We start from the raw sequence: 22,282 nt of genomic DNA on the forward strand, positions 1-22,282 counted from the left end.
AAAGAGGGAACCTTCTCTGTGGTCAGCAGTTTAAGCGGGAGAAGAAAAATAGATCCCATTCTGAGTAAAGAGCACATTCACTATTCAGATGATACAGAATAATAATAATAATAATAATAATAATAATAATAATAATATATTATTTATACCCCGCCCATCTGGCTGGGTTTTCCCAGCCACTCTGGGCGGCACCCAACCAAATATTAAAAACAATACAGCGTCAGACATTAAAAACTTCCCTAAACAGGGCCGCCTTCAGTTGTCTTTTAAAAGTAAAACAGTTGCTTATTGCCTTGACATCTGGTGGGAGGGCATTCCACAGGGCGGGTGCCACTACCGAGAAGGCACTCAGCCTGATGCCCTGTAACCTCGCTTCTCGTAGTGAGGGAACTGCCAGAAGGCCCTCAGCGCTGGACCTCAGTGTCTGGGCAGAATGATGGGGGTGGAGACGCTCCTTCAGGTATACTGGGCTGAGGCCGTTTAGGGCTTTAAAGGTCAGCACCAACACTTTGAATTGTGCTCAGAAACGTACTGGGAGCCATTGAAGATCAGATTGTGAGAAACAAAATATCTCTAAAGAGAGGTGGTCAAGCACATGGAAGGAAGGAAGGAAGGAAGGAAGGAAGGAAGGAAGGAAGGAAGGAAGACAGACTGGTGGTTGGTTCTCCCCAGACTTTCCTTTTGTCCTGGCCCAGATGGCTAAAAAGTTCCCAGTTAGGAACTCACTGGAAGATGTTCAGATCCTGAGGCTCTCCTTATTCAGACTCAGAGAACGGAGGGTTGCTGGGCATAAATAGAGGAGAGATAGCAGAGGAAGAAGGGAGATGTGCAAAGGAACAGTCAAGGGCAACTGAGCAAAGGTGAGGCATTGGCAGCTGCAGGTGTCAGAAAAGATGAGCACCTGAGACCATCTTTGCTTTGGATCCCGGATGCTCATCATTCCTGACTTCCTGCCCTGAAAAGAAAGCAAATCATATCCAGGTTTGTCATCTCAGTTTTCCGCTTGGAGCTTCCCTTTAGGATGGGAAATGTGGACGATTCTCAGTTGGGTCCATATTGTGAGTGACACTGAAACTCTGCCTTCTCTTCAGAACATGAGGTCACCTGGAGCGTCCAAGGAGGCAGCAGAAGGGAATACTCAGAGAGGAAGAGGTTAAACCCGGATAACATAGGTTCCTGTTGGAGTTATGACAGTAATAGTAACAGTTCCATCCATGGGTGGCAATTGCTGCAGCAGAGAGGGGCTGATACTGGACATCTTGGAGTAAAGCTTTGAAACCTGAAATGAGACATTTTCATAGATAATTTCAGAAATATGTGGATTCCTAAAGAAATAAGAGTTTGAATTAACGTTCTTTAATTGCTGTAGCCTGGCCTGGGACATTCGGGTGAATGAGGCATAAGAAATTCAATTAGGATTTTGAAATAGGAAATGCTAAAAGATTCTTCCCCCCTCCCTGCCATTTTGACCAAGTCTCCTCTTTCTGCTCCCTGTCCCTCCCTGTCCCCTCTGATGAAATCCAACCTTCTTCTTCCATAAGAACATGAGAAAAGCCGGCTGGATCAGGCCCAAGACATCTCTTCCAACCTGTGGTTTCCAGCGGCTAATGTTCAGAAGCGTTGCTGGCCCCAATTGTGTAGGGAAAGCATAACATTGGTGACTGGTAGCCATCAATAGCCTCCTCCTCCTCCTCCTCCTCTTTTTAAAATTTTTCTAATCCTCTTTGAAACCCATCCCAGTTGCTGTCTGTGCTGGTCCTGGGGGCTAACCGAGAGGCGAGGTCTGAGTCCAGTCCGAGGTCTTTGGAGGCTGTCCATCGAAGCTGTAGCTGGGTCCAAAGCAGGGAGTCGGGTGGGGTCAGGAACTCTGGCAGAAGAGCAGGACAGGATGCAGGCAGGAACAGGCTAGCAACAACGTTGCTCCTGCAACCTGGGACTGGGGCTGACTGGCTTTTATCTGCCCCGAGGCATAGGGAGGCCCGGTCCACAGGTGACTCGCCCCTCCTGGCCTGGAGGCAAGCACTCCTCCTGCAGGAACTTAGTTCCCTCTGCTTCTCTGCCCTGAGCCTCTGCAGCTCAGGAGAGGCTGGAGGATTACCGGACCCAGAGGCAATCTCCTCTTCCCCTGTGAGGAGATTTCACCCCTCCCATACACAAGAATCTCCTGATCATCTCCTGATGGTCTCTGCTGACTCTCCAGAGAGGAGGAGGCGTGTCCTGCCTATCTACTTATTCTGCCCAGCAACATATCTGTGTGTGTGAGTGAGAGACAGTCAGTCAGTGTATCGGAGAGAGTGAGAGTGTTGGAGATCCTAGAGATCCTAGAGATCCTAGAGATAAGATTGCTGTTAGAGCAGCTGCAGACTCTCAGTGTAGCATTGATTTATGCTTAGAATATTCAGCTCTGTATATAGCTTTGTATCATAGTTGTAGTTATAGAATAAAAGGAAGATATTTTACAGAGCTGCTCTCCGAGTGGTTTATACTCTGCAAGACTCTGCAAAACTCTGCTGCGCAACGACTGTATTATTGAGACAGTGAATCCGGTGCTCTCAGCTCTGAGCTGTGAGTCCACAGTACTGTGACCGTTTCCTGTGAGAAGGAGGTCTCTGGCGGTGCTACCCAGCTCGCCTAGCCCAGTCGGGGTTGAGGTGCAAGAGTCCAGTTGGTGCACTGGCTCTAGGGCGATGCTGACATCGGTTATGGGCCTAGTCGTTGTTCCAGTCGTCTGACCTGGCGTTGTTCCAGTCATCCCAGGCGTCCCAGGCGTCCCAGGCGTCCCAGTCGCCAGAGGTTTCTGTTGCTGATTGCCGGACGGTGGAACGGACGCTGCATGCTGGACTGATTTGCGGTGCCCAGAAGCAGAGCTGTTTTGGAGCAGAGTGTTCAAGCTGCCGCTGTTGCTCTTGCTGCTGCTTGATTTATGGAGGTATGTTGCTGACTGCCAAAGGAAGAAGATAGCATCCCTGTTTGCCTGTTAATTGCGCTCTGAGTGGGAGAGAGAGTGGCTGAGGGAGTCAAGGCTTTATCTGTGTTGCACGAGGGAAGTGACTTGCTCTAAGTAATAGCAGACATGGCCTGTGCACATTCTGGCCAGATGGCTCTGTACTTTCCTCTCCTCACGCCTGAAACCTATGCAGTTTGGCAAGTAAAGATGAAAGCGCTTTTACAGAGGGAAAAGCTATTTCACACGATAGAAGATGACCCTCCAGATAAGGATGATGATGATTGGGCTGAGTGGCATGCTGCAGACATGAAAGCCCGAGGGACAATTGTTTTGAGTGTTTCAGACCACTTGCTGGTGAACTTAGAGGGTCAAGAGACTGCACAAGCTGTTTGGCATAAGTTGAGAGATATGCATCTTAGACAAAATGCTGGTTCCAGTGTGATTTTCTTTAAGAAGCTGTGCAGGCTGCAGTTGGAGAAAGGTGGTGATTTGCCTAGCCATCTATCTCAATTAAAGCGTCTCAGACAGGACCTTGTTCAGCGAGACCTGGCTATTTCAGAGGCTGTGTTTGCAATGCTGATGATCAATAGCCTAGATGAGTCTTATGATGGAGTGGCTGCCCAGATTTCCACAATGCCTTCTGACCGGCTAACAGAAGATTATGTGTCTAGCGTGCTCTTGAATGAGTGGGATCGCAGACAGGCTGTTAAAGAAAGCCGGGACTGTGCTGTTAAAAATATGCTTGAAAATGTGCCTGAGTCTTCAGCAGGGGAAAGTGAAAGTGAAACTGCTGCTGTTAAAGCTTTGAAATTGAAGCGGTGCTTTTCGTGTGGAGCACAAGGCCATTTGAGTTTCCAGTGTAAGAAGTCTTCAAAGAAGAAGGGAAACTTCAGAGGCAGAGGGGGAGGAGGAAGAAATCCCCAAGCACCTGCTACTTCAAAGGCCTTGATCTCTCGCTGTTCCAGTCAACGTGGGCGGAGTTTCTTCGTGGTCGACTCTGGCTGTTCAAACCACGTGGCCAAAGATAAGAATCTCTTTGTTCAGCTTGAGAAGCAAGAGAAAGAAATTCATCAAGCAGATGGGACAGTTCTCACGAGTATGGCTCAGGGAACTGTGTTCTTAAAGAGCCTGAATGCAACTATTAAGAACGTCCTGTATGCGCCTGATATTCAGGACAATTTGTTGAGTGTTTCCCAGCTTGATCGTCAAGGGTTTAAGGTGGTGTTTGCTAAATCTCGCTGTGAAATTCTTAGAGATGGCAAGCTCATTCTGTATGCAAAATGTGTAAATGGATTGTACCAATTGCCTTTTGTTTCAGGTACAGGCACTGCAGAAGCTACTGAGAAAAAGTGTTGCAATTTAACTGTAGATAAGAATGAGAAGTTGCATGACCAATGTATTCATTATTACCATCGCGTTTATGGTCATTTGAATTTCCAGGCTGTGGCAAAAATGCCTGATATGGTTCAGGGTATGAAGTTGAAAGAATGTCCCTACCACATGAAATGTGTTTCTTGTGCAGAGAGTAAGGCAAGGCAAGCTCCCAAAGGTACAGAGTCTGGGAGAGAGGCCAAGAAACCATATGAAGTCATTCATGCAGACTTAGTGGGGCCTCTAGCGCTCTCTAGAGGCAATTCAAGGTTTTTCATGGTTCTGATAGACTCCTATTCGAAATATGTTTGGGTCTATATGCTGCAGAAAAAGGCTGAAGCCTTTACCAAGTTTCGCCAGTTTTGTAAATGGCTCAGAAATGTACATAATGAGAATGTACGTTTTCTTTTCACAGACAAGGGTGGAGAGTTTTGTTCAGAAGAGTTTGAGAGTTTTCTTTCTGAACAGGGCATTGAGCATAGGACAGCCACGCCCAGATCACCCTGGCAGAATGGTTTATGTGAGAGAGTAAACCAGACTCTGCAGCAAGGAATCAGAACGCTGTTACATGATTCAGGGCTGCCCAATCCTTTTTGGGCTGAAGCTCTTTCGTTTTTCTGTCATGTGTATAACAGGAGGTACCAGTCTAGTATAAATTGCACCCCATATGAGATGCTTCATGGAAGAAAGCCATGTGTAAAGCATTTTAAAATTTTTGGTTCGGAGGTTTGGGTGCACACCTCGCAGGGTGACAAACTGAGCAAGCGTGGAGAACATGGTGTTTTCCTAGGATATGAGAAAGGGTCTTATCGTGTTCTGATCACAGACACGAAAACCATAAGGCTGACCAGGAGTATTGATGACAATCCACAATGGGACAGAGTTGGCGTTTTTCAGTGCAATCCCATTTGTGATGATGGTGCAAAAGGGGCAAAGAAAGTTAAGAGGGAGGCAAGTGTTGTTGGTGTTGATAATCCTGATGCCAATGTAGTTCCAGATGATGGCACAGATTATCAGAGCCCAAAAGCCTCAGGTGAGTCTGACGCTGACTCAGACTTAGCAGCTTCATATACTTTAGCTCCCCATTCTCCCAAAGAGGAGGAAGCACCAGAACAAGAGGATCAAAGAGTTCTGCGCAGGTCCGAGAGAACAACCAAGGGTGTACCACCGAAAAGGTTTTCTGAAGAGTTTGCAAAGACTGCGGTCACGAGCAACTCTGGTGGGGTTTTCAAACCTAGCATGAAGTGTGCTGAGAGTAGTAGCACAAAACGCTTTATTTATTTCCTTACCTGATATTTGAAGGAAAGTGTGTATTTGAGTTCTGAAAAATGGTTTGTTCAAATCTGCCTAATTAGAAATGTCAATTTGTATTTGAAAGGAAGAAATGTGTGTGAAGATTTTTCCAGAAGCTGCTTATTCAGTGGTATTGTAAAAGTGTTTTATATGCCGGGAAAAGAGATACCTGCAGATATGTTAACCAAGGTTGTAAGCAGAGAACAACTTTTGGAGTGTATGTGCAAATTGCAGTTATGTTAAAGATTCTTGAAATGGTCGGATGAAATGGGGGAGGATGAGGAGATTTCACCCCTCCCATACACAAGAATCTCCTGATCATCTCCTGATGGTCTCTGCTGACTCTCCAGAGAGGAGGAGGCGTGTCCTGCCTATCTACTTATTCTGCCCAGCAACATATCTGTGTGTGTGAGTGAGAGACAGTCAGTCAGTGTATCGGAGAGAGTGAGAGTGTTGGAGATCCTAGAGATCCTAGAGATAAGATTGCTGTTAGAGCAGCTGCAGACTCTCAGTGTAGCATTGATTTATGCTTAGAATATTCAGCTCTGTATATAGCTTTGTATCATAGTTGTAGTTATAGAATAAAAGGAAGATATTTTACAGAGCTGCTCTCCGAGTGGTTTATACTCTGCAAGACTCTGCAAAACTCTGCTGCACAACGACTGTATTATTGAGACAGTGAATCCGGTGCTCTCAGCTCTGAGCTGTGAGTCCACAGCACTGTGACCGTTTCCTGTGAGAAGGAGGTCTCTGGCGGTGCTACCCAGCTCGCCTAGCCCAGTCGGGGTTGAGGTGCAAGAGTCCAGTTGGTGCACTGGCTCTAGGGCGATGCTGACACCCTGATGGGGCTGAGAGTGGAGCACCTGCAGGCAATGGGTCCTCCATTCCCTCAGGGGCCAGAGCAGACTCGGCTGGTGCCTGCACCTGAAGATCCAGCACAGGTGAGGACCCAGCCCCGGCTCAGCTGGTTCTGGAGGCGGGGACTCCTGTGCAGGCTGGGATTCTTCAGGTTCAGCCTCTGAGTCTGAATCCCAGGCCATCACATTGTCCTTCACTGCCTCCCATGGGAAAGACTTGCCCAGTTTGACTCTGTTCTGTGTGAATAAGTCCTTTCTGTCCAAATTTTCCAACATTTCAGCTTCATTGGCTGTCCAGGAATTGTAGTGTTATGAGAGAGGAAGAAAACCTTTCTCTGTTCAACTTCCTCATGCCCTGCCTGCTTTTATAAACTTCTATCATCATGACTCTTACTCGCTTTCCCCCAAAACCAAAAACACCCAAACACTGCAAACTCTCTTCATAGCTCCATCCTCCTGATCATTCTTCCTGCCCTTTTCCACTCTCCGATATATATTTTTAGGTCCGGTGACCCAATCTGTACCCTGTATTACATTCAGAAGACAGGGAGCTCCTTTTAATGCATCTGACCTTCTAGCAGAGGGTCGTCCCTAGAGCAGGAATGGGGAACGCTTTGAATCTGAACTACAAATCTCAGCAGCTGCAGGAAGCAGAGGAGACGAGGGTTGTAGTTTGGCCATGTCTGGAGGGCCAGAAGTTCCCCACCTCTCTTCACCAGAAAGAAGGATTCCCTTTCCAGGGTTTCAGGGGAGCACCTGGCTCTGCCAGACCTGCCTCATGCAAGAAAGGGTCAGTGTGGCCGGAACAAGGGAGCCCTGAGTCTCAGTAATCCAGTCGAGATGCTACATGGGCAGCAGGTCTGACCATGGCCAGAGCAGCTTTCTCCAGAAAGACAGGGAACAGGGACACTAGGCAAGGTTTTGCAAAACCACTCAGGACCACGGCTGCTGATTATCTGTTTTTCCTGAGCTGGCTCCATAATAATAATAATAGGAAGAAGAAGAATTTATTATTTGTACCCCGCCCATCTGGCTGGGCTTCCCCAGCCACTCTGGGCGGCTTCCAACAAAGATTAAAAATACATTAAAATGTCACACATTAAAAACTTCCCTGAACAGGGCTGCCTTCAGATGTCTTCTAAATGTCAGGTAGTTGTTTATCTCTTTGACATCTGATGGGAGGGCGTTCCACAGGGCGGGCACCACTACCGAGAAGGCCCTCTGCCTGGTTCCCTGTAGCTTTGCTTCTCGCAATGAGGGAACCACCAGAAGGCCCTCGGAGCTGGACCTCCAGCCATGAAAGTACCCAGTTTCGCATTTCTAAAAGCCCCAATACAACTCTAGGTTAAAATTTTATGTTGAGCCCTAAACAATCCTAGTAGCACAACTCCTTGGATGTAGAGATTTGAGTTTCTCTTCCCCAAACTGCTTCTTGTCTCTCAATTTGCAGAACCAAATTTCAAAATTATTTTGCTCCATAATCAAACAGTTCCTTCCTTCTCTCCTCTAAGAAGCGATTCAGTTCAAGACAACTTACCAAGTGATGGAGAAGCCGAGTGGCGGAAGAGAGGAGATGTTTCAAGGCACTGGTGGAAAAGCCTTTTATACGGTTTCTCTCTGGACTATTCGGGCAACATGGCGTCACTAATTTGGCTAAGTATACCCCACCCCAGTCAAGTCTAGATGTTACCAGAATGCTCCTGGCCACCCTCCCAGACCATGTAACCCAATTCTAAGATGCTATCTTTCATGTCAGGCGACGTCTTGGCTCAGGAAACTGCTTTGCTTTGTTTTGGCTCAGCTTCATCTTGGAAGTTCTTTGTGTTCCTCTTTATGGGATTTGGGGTTCCTCCTTCTCCTCATGGCCTATGAAGGCATCCCTGCCCTGGATGGCCAAGAGGGAGGGAGGGAGCAGTCTGAGGACAATGAATGGAAGGCACCTGCCTCTCCTGCTTCATCTTCCTCACGTTGCCTTCCTCCCACCCTAGGCCCACCGACAATCACCCGTCCTGGGCACCAGGAGACACGCTCCACCACTGCTCTCGAGGCTTCAGAACAGGAACTGCCATGATGGCCACAGCATAAGTATCCACCTTCCTTTTGGTACATATTATCCCTTGAATGGGATGCGGGTGGCGCTGTGGGTTAAAGCACAGAGCCTAGGGCTTGCCAATCAAAAGGTCGGCAGTTCGAATCCCCGTGACGGGGTAAGCTCCTGTTGCTCGGTCCCTGCTCCTGCCAACCTAGCCGTTCGAAAGCACATCAAAGTGCAAGTAGATAAATAGGTACCGCTCTGGCAGGAAGGTAAACGGCGTTTCTGTGCGCTGCTCTGGTTCGCCCGTCTCGCTGAAGCAGCGTCATGCCTAGAACCTCTGCCTCTTTCCCACCGGAGGAGCCGCCCTCCGGCTGCTGCCCGCCTCCTCCAGCCCCACAAAGCTGCCGGCATCTCCGTAAAAAGGTTGGCAACTCTGGGAAAGGGGGCCGTGCCGGAGGGATCTTTGCACCACGCGCCGGATATACGTAAGACGGCCCTGGTTCAGCTCATGCCAAAGACTTCTTTCTAGGAGGTTTGGAAAGCATTCAGAGTGAGCTGGAGTGGTGGTGGCAGTAAATCCAAACAGGACAAATAGCTAAATCTGGCTTTTTAAATGTGAGGCTGAGGAGTCAGTTATCCTCGACTGAGATGAATCAAATGCCTCGCAGAATCCACGTAGTGTAATCTTACTGTAGCTGGAAGTGCCTGACATTCATGAATCTCTTTCTAAGTGTGAACTCAAGTTGATGGGCTCCTGCTGCTTTGAACGAAAGGCCATTGCAAAAGCAGGAAGGCCAAAGCCTTACTGCGCTGTTGGAGAAAATGTCTTGAGGGCTTTAAGTGCGAAGGTGGAATGTTCTGGAGCAGGCTCTTTGCCTTCAGGAGAGTCGATGGAGAACATTTCCTACTTGGAGCCAATTAACTCGCTTTCATTTCAGGTAATTAAAAGGCTAAGGACGGCCACCCTGTTGCAATTAGGAATTAGGACTAGAAGTTATGGCTTCTAAAATGTCACCATCATCAGGCCCAACAACAGCGACAGAACATTTTGGCACTTGTACCATCTGGGTAACAGGATCGGGCAAGAAATGTACAGGGTATCTGTTGGACTTCAACCTTCGACAAATTAAATGTCATCCTATTTATCAAAACCATTTCAAATCCAAAACAGATAAAGATACCTGCTTAAAAGGCTGTTTAGAAAAGGGGTGTCTGCTCTAAAACGCCATGTAGTTTCTCCCTTGTTGTTGTTGTTGTTTAGTCATTCAGTTGTGTCCGACTCTACGTGACCCCCTGGACCAGAGCACGCCAGGCACTCCTGTCTTCCACTGCCTCCCGCAGTTTGGTCAAACTCATGCTGGTAGCTTCGACAACACTGTCCCACCATCTCGTCCTCCGTCGTCCCCTTCTCCTTGTGCCCTCCATCTTTCCCAACATCCGGGTCTTTTCCAGGGAGTATTCTCTTCTCATGAGGTGGCCAAAGTCTTGGAGCCTCAGCTTCAGGATCGGTCCTTCCAGTGAGCACTCAGGGCTGATTTCCTTCAGAATGGAGAGGTTGGATCTTCTTGCAGTCCATGGGACTCTCAAGAGTCTCCTCCAGCACCAGAATTCAAAAGCATCCATTCTTCGGTGATTAGCCTTCTTGATGGTCCAGCTCTCACTTCCATACATCACTACTGGGAAAACCAGAGCTTTGACTAATCGGACCTTTGTTGGCAAGGTAGTTTCCCTTCATGGATCACTCCCCTTCATGGATCAGTGCCTTGCCGTGGCAAAGGGGCTTGAATAACTCAGAGAAGCTATGAACTATGCCGAGCAGGGCACCAAAAATGAACAGATCATAGAGGAGAGTTTTGACCAAACGTGATCCACGTGGAGGAGGAACCGGCAAGCCACTCCAGTATCCCTGCCAAGAAAACTCCATGGAAAAAGACAACAGTTTCCCCCTTACAGAACTATAATTCCCAGCACCCTTATCAATCTAGAGTTCTTTCGGGGGTGAAATCTGCTTGAAAGGTATAGTGTACCTGTAACTGTCATGACTTCACCTCCAAAAGTGGCGCTTCAGAAGCATGAAGGATTTGGGGACGGGTGCGGGGGTAACCGAATCCCATTAAAAGAAACACAAATTTCATCCCAGATGAAGCTGAGCCAAAATAAATCAAAGCAGCTGCTTGTGCCAAGGAGGAGCCTGGCATGAAAGATAACATCTCTGAAAACATTACATCAAGAGGTGTCTTAATGGCTAGGAATATTCTGGCCAAATTCTGAGCTGTGGTTGGGTATACTTAGCCAGATTACTACCGCCAGGCCAAACGATTAGCTTCCAGGGCCAAGAGGAACCATAGAAAAGGGGTCACCTCCTGGCTGTGCCCCTGGGACTCCTTTGTGCCCAGAAGGAATTTCACTCAAATTTGAGATTGCACTTCTCATTAGACTCTTAGAAATAACCAACAGTCCACTTAGACTACTGCAATGCGCTCTATGTGGGGCTACCTTGGAAGGTGACCCGGAAACTACAACTAATCGAGAATGCGGCAGCTCGACTGGTGACGGCTGCCGACACCACATAACACCGACCTTGAAAGACCTACATTGGCTGCCAGTATGTTTCCAAGCACAATTCAAAGTGTTGGTGCTGACCTTGAAAGCCCTAAACGGCCTCGGTCCAGTATACCTGAAGGAGCGTCTCCACCCCCATCATTCTACCTGGACACTGAGGTCCAGCACCGAGGGCCTTCTGGTGGTTCCCTCATTGCGAGAAGCAAAGCTACAGGGAACCAGGCAGAGGGCCTTCTCGATAGTGGCGCCCGCCTTGTGGAACGCCCTCCCATCAGATGTCAAAGAGATAAACAACTACCTGACATTCAGAAGACATCTGAAGGCAGCCCTGTTCAGGGAAGTTTTTAATGTGTGACATCTTAGTGTATTTTTGGTCTCTGTGGAAGCCGCCTAGAGTGGCTGGGGAAACCCAGTCAGATGGGCAGGGTACAAATAAATTATTATTATTATTATTATTATTATTATTATTATTTCTTGTTTGTGTCAGGGACTGGAGTGTCTTCTCTCCTCTGCAAAGCCAGGAGGCCCCTTTGCTACGTGGACTACCCCATGGGACTCTTGTGAAGATAAAAAGAGGAGCTGAAGGAAACGTACACATGGGAAACCCGTGCCCGTTAAGGAAAGCCATTCAAGAGCTGATTCCTCACGATGCAGCTGCAAGGCACTTTGTGACTGCCTTGGCCGTGTTGCTGGGCAGAACTGGCACAGTCAGGCTGGGTAGGAAAGGGGCTCAAGTTACAGCATTCAAGGGCAGAGAGCGTAGAGCACTCTGGAGAGAAGCATTGGAGCTGAGGCCTTTGAGGAAGAGTTGCAGGACTCCATTGCAAGAGAATTGCAAGAGAACTCTTGCCTTGCGGACTTTGGCGCAGCAAGGGCTTCGTAAGCAAAGAAACCGTCCGAGCTCAGAGAGGGAAAGTTGGTTGTAACATCTTGTAAATAAATACGTGTGTGAAAGAAAGAAAGAAAAAAGGAAGGAGGGAAGGAAGGAGGGTAGGAAGGAAGGAAGGAAGGAAGGAAGGAAGGAAGGAAGGAAGGAAGGAAGGAAGGTGCAGCTGGGCACTTTTGTGGGTGGAAACAGATGAGGGTGAAGAATTAGGATCTCTTGCTCCCAACAGAGCAGAACTTGCAGCCTGGCTGTGTGTGTGTGTGTGTGTGTGTGTCCTGTTCTGGATCTGGATGGCCTATGTTTGAAAGATCAGGTGTGCGTCATGGGAGCTCCTTGGGCCCATCCCCCCCCCTTCTGGGGTGCTCCATTCATGGTTGCTGTCGTGACTTGCTTTGCAAAGCTTTGGCCACATGACCCGGAAGCTGTACGCTGGCTCCCTCGGCCAATAAAGCGAGATGAGCGCCGCAACCCCAGAGTCGGCCACGACTGGACCTAATGGTCAGGGGTCCCTTTACCCTTTACCTTTATCCATTTAATAGAGCAGAACCAGAGTTCAAAATTCATCTTGTCTCTAGCAATGGGGATCAGCTCATTCCTAAGCCTTCCTTACCAACTGCATTTGGAGGAAACTGGTGGGGGTGGCAGAAAATCCAAAAAGTTAGATAAACCTGGGTTTCTAAAAGTGAGGCTGAGGAAATGCGTATCTCTGACTGAGATGAATCAAATGCCTTGCCGAATCAAAATGATAATATCTATTGTGGTTGGAATTGCTATATGTGAGTTTTGGAGTCCTCTGGAAGCACACTGCTGCTGTGAGCCAAAGGCATTTGCAGAATCTGGAACGTAAAAGCCTTGCTCAGGTGTTTAAAAGCCTTGAGAAGGCAGCATATTGTAGAACAGGCTGTGTTCCTTCAGCTCTATTGATGGAGAACATTCACTACTCAGAGCCAAAATCCTTGGTCAAACCCTGAATTATAGTCCAATTGGTCTCTTTAATTTCAGGATATCAAAGAGCTAAATAGGACACACAACCTCCCTCACTGTTGCAATTAATTGATTCCAGTTACAACAAAGGAGATTCCGACTAAACATCAGGAAAAACACTCTGGTAGTAAGAGCTGTTTGACAGTGGAAATTTTTTTTTTTTTTTAAGGAAAGTTTGGGAAGAACCAACCACCCTTCCTTCCTTCCTTCCTTCCTTCCTTCCTTCCTTGTGCTTGACCACCTCTCTTGAGAGATATTTTGTTTTCTCACAATCTGTATCACCTCAATAGTGAATATGATCTTTTCTCAGAATGGGATCTATTTATTTTTCTTCTCCCGCTTAAACTGCTGACCACAGAGAAGGTTCCCTCCTTTCTTCTCCTCTATTAAAACTTCACTGCAGCATCACAGATTGTCTTCTGCCTTCCTGGAACTTGGTCCACCGTCACCAAAACCCCCAAAGCCTCACCCCAAACCCGTGTCCTGTGATGTGTGAATGACCCGCGTCCTAACCCCCCATCAGTGATATCCCTAAAGACCAGCTCCCAGGAAGTCTATTAAACTACCAGGAAGTCCACTGTTAAAGCTTCAGTGCAGTATCACAGACGTGTCTTGTTGATGGGAGTGGGTTTGGGGGCAGCAGCGAGCTTGACAGGTGGGCTCCCTGTGTCGGTTCTGCGCCTGAGCAGCAGCCTCAATGCGCAATATGGCCTCTCTTGCAACCTTCTTCTGGGATCTGGAGTCAGCTTGGCAGTTCTTTAAGACATTGAGCACTTCTGGGGGCAAAGACATCACTTTGCCATGACCCGGCTGCTTCAAAACCCACCTGAGGACCAGGACACGTCCCAGGCAGGAGCATCTCTGACTTTTTGGCCCCTGAGATCACAACCTCTATCCAGGTTTGCCGCATCACTTTTCAGACTGGGGCCCTTCTTTTAGGATAAGTATTTTGGACTCTTTACATTAGGGTTCGTAAAGTCAGGGATAGGATTTTTTCTCAAAACATGAGTAGCCCTTGTAGTATTCCAGAAGTGAATCCTTAGCCACAAGGAACAGAAATCAACACAGAGGCCGATGGTCAGGTCAAAACACAAGAAACTTCTGTATATACCTCTTCTTTTTTTGATAATAATTTTTATTAGTTTTCAGTTACAATCCATTAATAGGTTTGTTACAACAATACCAATTTGTAATACATTAATGCCAATAGTTCAAATACCAAATTATATAATTTAGATAAGGTGGCCCCCACGTGATAGAATTGATGGCTTCATTACATAACAGAAACCTTAGCTAAAATCTTGTGTGATTATTGTGTGTTCTTTTCACTAATATACACATTTTTATACACACTTTCTCCAAAAAACACATTTTAAATTTGTTGTGGTGCAGAATCATAGAATTGTAGAATCATAGAATTGTAGAGTTGGAATTACCCAAAGGTAATTCCAGTCCAGCCCCAGGAAAAGATATCCAGCCTCTGCTTAAAAATCCCCAATGAAGCAGAGTCCACAAATTTCTGAGGGTGTTTGGTCCACTGTCGAAAATCTCTTACATTGGGAAGTAGAACTGGACCCGAAAACCTGTAAAAAATGGAGTTGACGAACCAGGGCGTAGTATCCTGGGAATCATCAGACTTGCTCCAACGTTGGCACTGGACATCTTGGAGGAATGTTGGGGAATCTGAAATAAATCATTTTCAAGAATATGTTCACAAATATGTCGAAACAGAGGGAAATTAGTCGTTAGCCTTCAGATTGCCAAACAGATGAAAATGTATTTGACTGTTGGGCATTATTTTAAGCAAGGACAGGTAGTAACTTAAAAGTATTATTATTATTATTATTATTATTGGTATAAAAACCCCTGAGGCCAGCTCTCTGTGCCTGTTCTCCTTCTCTCCCTGTCTGTGCTGAAATCCAGCGTTCTTCTCAGGCTGGGCTTGCAAGAAGCAACCTCTTCCTTTAGACCATCAAGAAGAGCCTTGACCCAACAGCAGGGAGGGGAAGCATCGGCCTTCCGTAACTTATGGAACTACAACTCCCAGAAGCCCCGGCAGCCAGCATGGCCAAATGCCAGGGGAGACGGGAGTTTTAGTTTGGCAACACCTCAAGGGCACGGGGCTCAGCCAGGAATGGGATTCCCTTCCCTGAGTTTGAGGTGAGCATCTCTCTCTGCCAGACCTGCCTCACCCCAAAAAGGGCAAGGCTGGAAAAGTGGATCCAGGGATGCTCTCATGCCATACACCTGCTCTTGCACACAGAATCCTAGCAGATCCAGGACAGGGAATCTTCCCCTTATCTGCTCTGATCTCTTAGGAGGAAGAGATCCTCATTCTTCACTCTCATCAGACTCCATTCACCAGAGTGCCAGCTCCACTTCTCAAAAGCCCTCTTAGATGTGAAATTTCTGTTTGAGCCCAAAACACTGCCAGCGGCACAGGGAATTACTGACGATTCACCATGCTAGAGAAGAAACTAAAAATTTCTTCTCCCTTTAGATTCACAAAATGTGTAGGGGTATGCGTCCCCCTGCGTCCCCCCAGGAAAAAAGCACTGCCCATAGTCAATCACTTCCTACCTTCCCTGGTCTGTGAATCGATTTAAAGGTAAAGGGACCCCTGACTGATAAGGCCAGTCAAGGACGACTCTGGGGTTGCGGCGCTCATCTCGCTTTACTGGCAGAGGGAGTCGGCGTACAGCTTCCGGGTCAGGTGGCCAGCATGACTAAGCCGCTTCTGGCGAACCAGAGCAGTGCACGGAAATGCCGTTGACCTTCCCGCCAGAGTGGTACCTATTTATCTACTTGTACTTTGACGTGCTTTCGAACTGCTAGGTTGGCAGGAACAGGGACCGAGCAACTGGAGCTCACCCAGTCACGGGGATTCGAACCGCCGACCTTCCGATCGGCAAGCCCTAGGCTCTGTGGTTTAGACCACAGCGCCACCCACGTCACAAATCGGTTTACTTAAAAGGAACTTACCAAAAGCTGAAGAAGCTGAGCAGTTGAAGAGAGGAGATCTTCAAAAGCACTGGTGGAAAAGCCCTACGCGCTGAGCCCTTTTATACAGTTTCTCTCTGCAATTGGAGCAAATACTTTGGTGCAGCATCACTAATTTGGCTAAGTATGGGCCACCTCCACTTTTGGGGCTGAACGTTCCTCGCCACTGAGACTCCATCCGACTGCAATGTCATGTGTTCCAATAAATTAGCTGTCCTGTCAGCCTCCTCCTCCTCTCAAGGCAACGCTTCGCTTTCTTTTAACTCGGGTTCACCTTGGGTAATGTTCTTAAGGAATTTGGGGCATTTTCTTGACTCAATCCTCCTTTAGGACCTATGGCTTTGCACCTACGAACACACTGGATGTTGCAATCGCAGGTGAAGCACATTTTCTCCCTCAAAGGACACTGGCCCCTCCAGATTGCTAAGGGTGCTGGGAAGCAGAGCTCTGAGTGGGAGCACCAGCCAAAGCTTTGCAAAGCAAGTCACGACAGCAACCATGAATGGAGCGCCCCAGAGGGGGGGGGGAATGGGCCAGAGGAGCTCCCTTGCTGCACACCTGATCTTTCAAACATAGGCATCCAGATCCAGAACAGGACACACACACACACACACACACACACACACACACAGCCAGCCTGCAAGTTCTGCTCTGTTGGGAGCAAGAGATCCTAATTCTTCACCCTCATCTGTTTCCACCCACAAAAGTGCCCAGCTGCACCTTCCTTCCTTCCTTCCTTCCTTCCTTCCTTCCTTCCTTCCTTCCTTCCCTCCTTCCTTTTTTCTTTCTTTCTTTCACACATGTATTTATTGACAAGATGTTACAACCAACTTTCCCTCTCTGAGCCCGGACGGTTTCTTTGCTTACGAAGCCCTTGCTGCGCCAAAGTCCGCAAGGCAAGAGTTCTCTTGCAATTCTCTTGCAATGGAGTCCTGCAACTCTTCCTCAAAGGCCTCAGCTCCAATGCTTCTCTCCAGAGTGCTCTACGCTCTCTGCCCTTGAATGCTGTAACTTGAGCCCCTTTCCTACCCAGCCTGACTGTGCCAGTTCTGCCCAGCAACACGGCCAAGGCAGTCACAAAGTGCCTTGCAGCTGCATCGTGAGGAATCAGCTCTTGAATGGCTTTCCTTAACGGGCACGGGTTTCCCATGTGTACGTTTCCTTCAGCTCCTCTTTTTATCTTCACAAGAGTCCCATGGGGTAGTCCACATAGCAAAGGGGCCTCCTGGCTTTGCAGAGGAGAGAAGACACTCCAGTCCCTAACACAGACAAGAAATAACAATAATAATAAAAGTAATTTATTATTTGTACCCTGCCCATCTGGCTGGGTTTCCCCAGCCACTTTGGTGGCTTCCACAGAGACCAAAAATACACTAAGATGTCACACATTAAAAACTTCCCTGAACAGGGCTGCCTTCAGATGTCTTCTGAATGTCAGGTAGTTGTTTATCTCTTTGACATCTGATGGGAGGGCGTTCCACAAGGCGGGCGCCACTACCGAGAAGGCCCTCTGTCTGGTTCCCTGTAGCTTTGCTTCTCGCAGTGAGGGAACCACCAGAAGTCCCTCGGCGCTGGACCTCAGTGTCCGGGTAGAACGATGGGGGTGGAGACGCTCCTTCAGGTATACTGGACCGAGGCCGTTTAGGGCTTTCAAGGTCAGCACCAACACTTTGAATTGTGCTCAGAAACGTACTGGGAGCCAATGTAGGTCTTTCAAGGTCGGTGTTATGTGGTCTCAGCAGCCGCTCCCAGTCACCAGTCTGGCAGCAACGTTCTGGATTAGTTGTAGTTTCCGGGTCACCTTCCAAGGTAGCCCCACATAGAGTGCATTGCAGTAGTCTAAGCGCACTGTTGGTTATGGACATATGCTACATCCGTGTAGCCAGCTGCACGTTTCTAAGAGTCTAATGAGAAGTGCAAGCTCAAATTTGAGTGAAATTCCTTCTGGGCGCAAAGGAGCCCCAGGGGCTCAGCCAGGAGGTGACCCCTTCTCTATGGTTCCTCTTGGCCCTGGAAGCTAATCGTTTGGCCTGGCGGTAGTAATCTGGCTAAGTATACCCAACCACAGCTCAGAATTTGGCCAGAATATTCCTAGCCATTAAGACACCTCTTGATGTAATGTTTTCAGAGATGTTATCTTTCATGCCAGGCTCCTCCTTGGCACAAGCAGCTGCTTTGATTTATTTTGGCTCAGCTTCATCTGGGATGTAATTTGTGTTTCTTTTAATGGGATTCGGTTACCCCCGCACCCGTCCCAAAATCCTTCATGCTTCTGAAGCGCCACATTTGGAGGGGAAGTCATGACAGTTACAGGTACACTATACCTTTCAAGCAGATTTCACCCCCGAAAGAACTCTAGATTGATAAGGGTGCTGGGAACTGTAAGGGGAAAACTACATGGTGTTTTAGAGCAGACACTCCTTTTCTAAACAGCCTTTTAAGCAGGTATCTTTATCTGTTTTGGATTTGAAATGGTTTTGTTAAATAGGATGCCTTTTAATTTGTTGAAGGTTGAGGTCCAACAGTTACCCTGTACATTTCTTGCCCGATCCTGTTACCCAGATGGTACAAGTGCTAAAATGTTGTGTTGCTGTTGTTGGGCCTGATGATGACGACATTTTAGAAGCCATAACGTCTAGTCCTAATTCCTAATTGCAACAGGGTGGCTGTCCTTAGCTTTTTAATTACCTGAAATGAAAGCGAGTTAATTGGCTCCAAGTAGGGAATGTTCTCCACCGACTCTCCTGAAGGCAAAGAGCCTGCTCCAGAACATTCCACCTTTGCACTTAAAGCCCTCAAGACATTTTCTCCAACAGCACAATAAGGCTTTGTTCCTGTTCCGAAGCCTCGAGAGCAGTGGTGGAGCGTGTCTCCTGGTGCCCAGGACGGGTGATTGTCGGTGGGCCTAGGGTGGGAGGAAGGCAACGTGAGGAAGATGAAGCAGGAGAGGCAGGTGCCTTCCATTCATTGTCCTCAGACTGCTCCCTCCCTCCCTCTTGGCCATCCAGGGCAGGGATGCCTTCATAGGCCATGAGGAGAAGGAGGAACCCCAAATCCCATAAAGAGGAACACGAAGAACTTCCAAGATGAAGCTGAGCCAAAACAAAGCAAAGCAGTTTCCTGAGCCAAGACGTCGCCTGACATGAAAGATAGCATCTTAGAATTGGGGTATATGGTCTGGGAGGGTGGCCAGGAGCATTCTGGTAAAGTCTAGACTTGATTGAGGTGGGGTAAAAGGTAAAGGTACCCCTGCCCGTACGGGCCAGTCGTGTCCGACTCTAGGGTTGTGCGCCCATCTCACTTAAGAGGCCGGGGGCCAGCGCTGTCCGGAGACACTTCCGGGTCACGTGGCCAGTGTGACGAAGCTGCTCTGGCGAGCCAGCACCAGCGCAGCACACGGAAACGCCGTTTACCTTCCCGCTATAAAGCGGTACCTATTTATCTACTTGCACTTAGGGGTGCTTTCGAACTGCTAGGTGGGCAGGAGCTGGGACCGAAAGACGGGAGCTCACCCCGCCGCGGGGATTCGAACCGCCGACCATACGATCGGCAAGCCCTAGGCGCTGAGGTTTTACCACTGAGGCGGGGTATACTTAGCCAAATTAGTGACGCCATGCCAAACTGTTGCCCGAAAAGTCCAGAGAGAAACTGTATAAAATGCTTTTCCACCAGTGCCTTGAAACATCTCCTCTCTTCCGCCACTCGGCTTCTCCATCACTTGGTAAGTTGTCTTTAAGTGTTTAGGGCTCAACAGAAAATCTGCACAAATTTTAACCTAGAGTTGTATTGGGGTTTTTAGAAATGTGAAACTGAGTACTTTCATGGCTGGAGGTCCAGCTGAGGTCCAGCGCCGAGGGCCTTCTGGCGGTTCCCTCATTGCGAGAAGCAAAGCTACAGGGAACCAGGCAGAGGGCCTTCTCGGTAGTGGCGCCCGCCCTGTGGAATGCCGTCCCATCAGATGTCAAAGAGATAAACAACTACCTAACATTTAGAAGACATGTGAAGGCAGCCCTGTTCAGGGAAGTTTTTAATGTGTGACATTTTAATGTATTTTTAATCTTTGTTGGAAGCCGCCCAGAGTGGCTGGGGAAGCCCAGCCAGATGGGCGGGGTACAAATAATAAATTCTTCTTCTTCTTCTTCTTCTTATTATGGAGCCAGCTCAGGAAAAACAGATAATCAGCAGCCGTGGTCCTGAGTGGTTTTGCAAAACCTTGCCTAGTGCTCCTGTTCCCTGTCTTTCTGGAAAAAGCTGCTCTGGCCATGGTCAGACCTGCTGCCCATGTAGCATCTCGACTGGATTACTGAGACTCAGGGCTCCCTGGTTCCAGCCACACTGACCCTTTCTTGCATGAGGCAGGTCTGGCAGAGCCAGGTGCTCCCCTGAAACCCTGGAAAGGGAATCCTTCTTTCTGGTGAACAGAGGTGGGGAACCTCTGGCCCTCCAGACATGGCCAAACTACAGCTCTCGTCTCCTCTGCTTCCTGCAGCTGCTGAGATTTGTAGTTCAGATTCAAAGAGTTCCCCATTCCTGCTCTAGGGACGACCCTCTGCTAGATGGTCGGACGCATTAAAAGGAGCTCCCTGTCTTCTTTTTTTTAATAATAATTTTTATTAAATTTTCCATTATACAAATTCAGCATATCAAACCATTTTCACAAATTTCAACTTTTTAGACTTCCATCAGCTTCTCTGCCAATCATCCATATTTTTTTTTAAAAAATTCGCATTTTCTGAATTTAATATTGCCTTTTAGTATACCCTTACTATCCTGTTTCTTTTTAACAATACTCCTCTGTCTGTCACAAAGCTTCTTTAAATCCCACTAGCGTTGTTTGTTCATCACATATACTTTTCAAATATTCTGTAAATTTTCCCCAGTCCTCGATGAACTTGTGATCCCGTTGATATCTGAACTTCCCAGTTAATTTGTCCAATTCTGCGTAGTCCATAAGTTTCATTCTCCACTCCTCAAGGGTTGGTAGTTCCTCCTGTTTCCATTTTTGGGCCATTAATATTCTCGCTGCTGTAACTGCGTATTGGAAAAGTTTGTAGTCCTTTCTATTCCTATTCCTAACAAAAAGGCTTCTGGTTTCTTTACAAATGTATATTTCAACATCTTCTTCAACTCATTATATATCATTTCCCAGAAACCCTTCACCTTCTTACATTCCCACCACATATGATAAAAAGATCCTTCTTTTTCTTTACATTTCCAACACTTATTACATGTTTTAAACATTTTTGCTAACTTAACCGGTGTAATATACCATCTATATACCATTTTCATAATATTCTCCTTTAACGAGGAGCTCCCTGTCTTCTGAATGTAATGCTGGGTACAGATCTGGTCGCCTGACCTCAAATAATGTATCGGAGAGTGGAAAAGGGCAGGAAGAATGATCAGGAGGATGGAGCTATGAAGAGAGTTTGCAGTGCTTGGGTGTTTTTGGTTTTGGGGGAAAGTGAGTAAGAGTCATGATGATAGAAGTTTATAAAAGCAGGCAGGGCATGAGGAAGTTGAACAGAGAAAGGTTTTCTTCCTCTCTCATAACATTAGAATTCCTGGACAGCCAATCAAGCTGAAATGTTGGAAAATTTGGACAGAAAGGACTTATTCACACAGAACAGAGTCAAACTGGGCAAGTCTTTCCCATGGGAGGCAGTGAAGGTCAATGTGATGGCCTGGGATTCAGACTCAGAGGCTGAACCTGAAGAATCCCAGCCCGCACAGGAGTCCCCGCCTCCAGAACCAGCTGAGCCGGGGCTGGGGCTGAGCCTGAAGGGTCCTCACCTGTGCTGGATCCTCAGGTGCAGGCACCAGCCGAGTCTGCTCTGGCCCCTGAGGGGATGGAGGACCCATTGCCTGCAGGTGCTCCACTCTCAGCCCCGTCAGGGGAAGAGGAGGTTGCCTCTGGGTCCGGTAACCCTCCAGCCTCTCCTGAGCTGCAGAGGCTCAGGGCAGAGAGCGGAGGGAACTAAGTTCCTGCAGGAGGAGTGCTCGCCTCCAGGCCAGGAGGGGCAAGTCACCTGTGGGCCGGGGCCGCCCTATGCCTCGGGGCAGATAAAAGCCAGCCAGCCCCAGTCCCAGGTTGCGGGAGCAACATTGTTGGTAGCCTGTTCCTGCCTGCACCCTGTCCTGCTCTTCTGCCAGAGTTCCTGACCCCACCCGACTCCCTGCCTTGGACCCAGCTTCAGCTTTGTCGGACAGCCTCCAAAGACCTCGGACTGGACTCAGACCTCGCCTCTCGGTTAGCCCCCAGGATCAGCACAGACAGCAACTGGGATGGCTTTCAAAGAGGATTAGAAAAAATTTTAAAAGAGGAGGAGGAGGAGGAGGGGGAGGAG

At 48.0% G+C, this 22,282-nt stretch overlaps 1 long non-coding RNA gene across 1 annotated transcript in view; it reads right to left on the reverse strand.

The window, feature by feature from the left end:
- The window catches only part of LOC308465170, a 30,143-nt gene extending 13,733 nt beyond the window's left edge, over positions 1–16,410 (reverse strand). The window contains exon 1 of the long non-coding RNA XR_013980313.1: positions 15,918–16,410. This is a non-coding gene — a long non-coding RNA (uncharacterized lncRNA). The remainder of the gene's footprint in view (positions 1–15,917) is intronic.
- Between the last annotated feature and the right edge of the window lie 5,872 nt (positions 16,411–22,282).

This window comes from Podarcis pityusensis (genome assembly GCF_964106645.2).
Source record: "Podarcis pityusensis genome assembly, chromosome: 16".
Classification (NCBI taxonomy): domain Eukaryota; kingdom Metazoa; phylum Chordata; class Lepidosauria; order Squamata; family Lacertidae; genus Podarcis; species Podarcis pityusensis.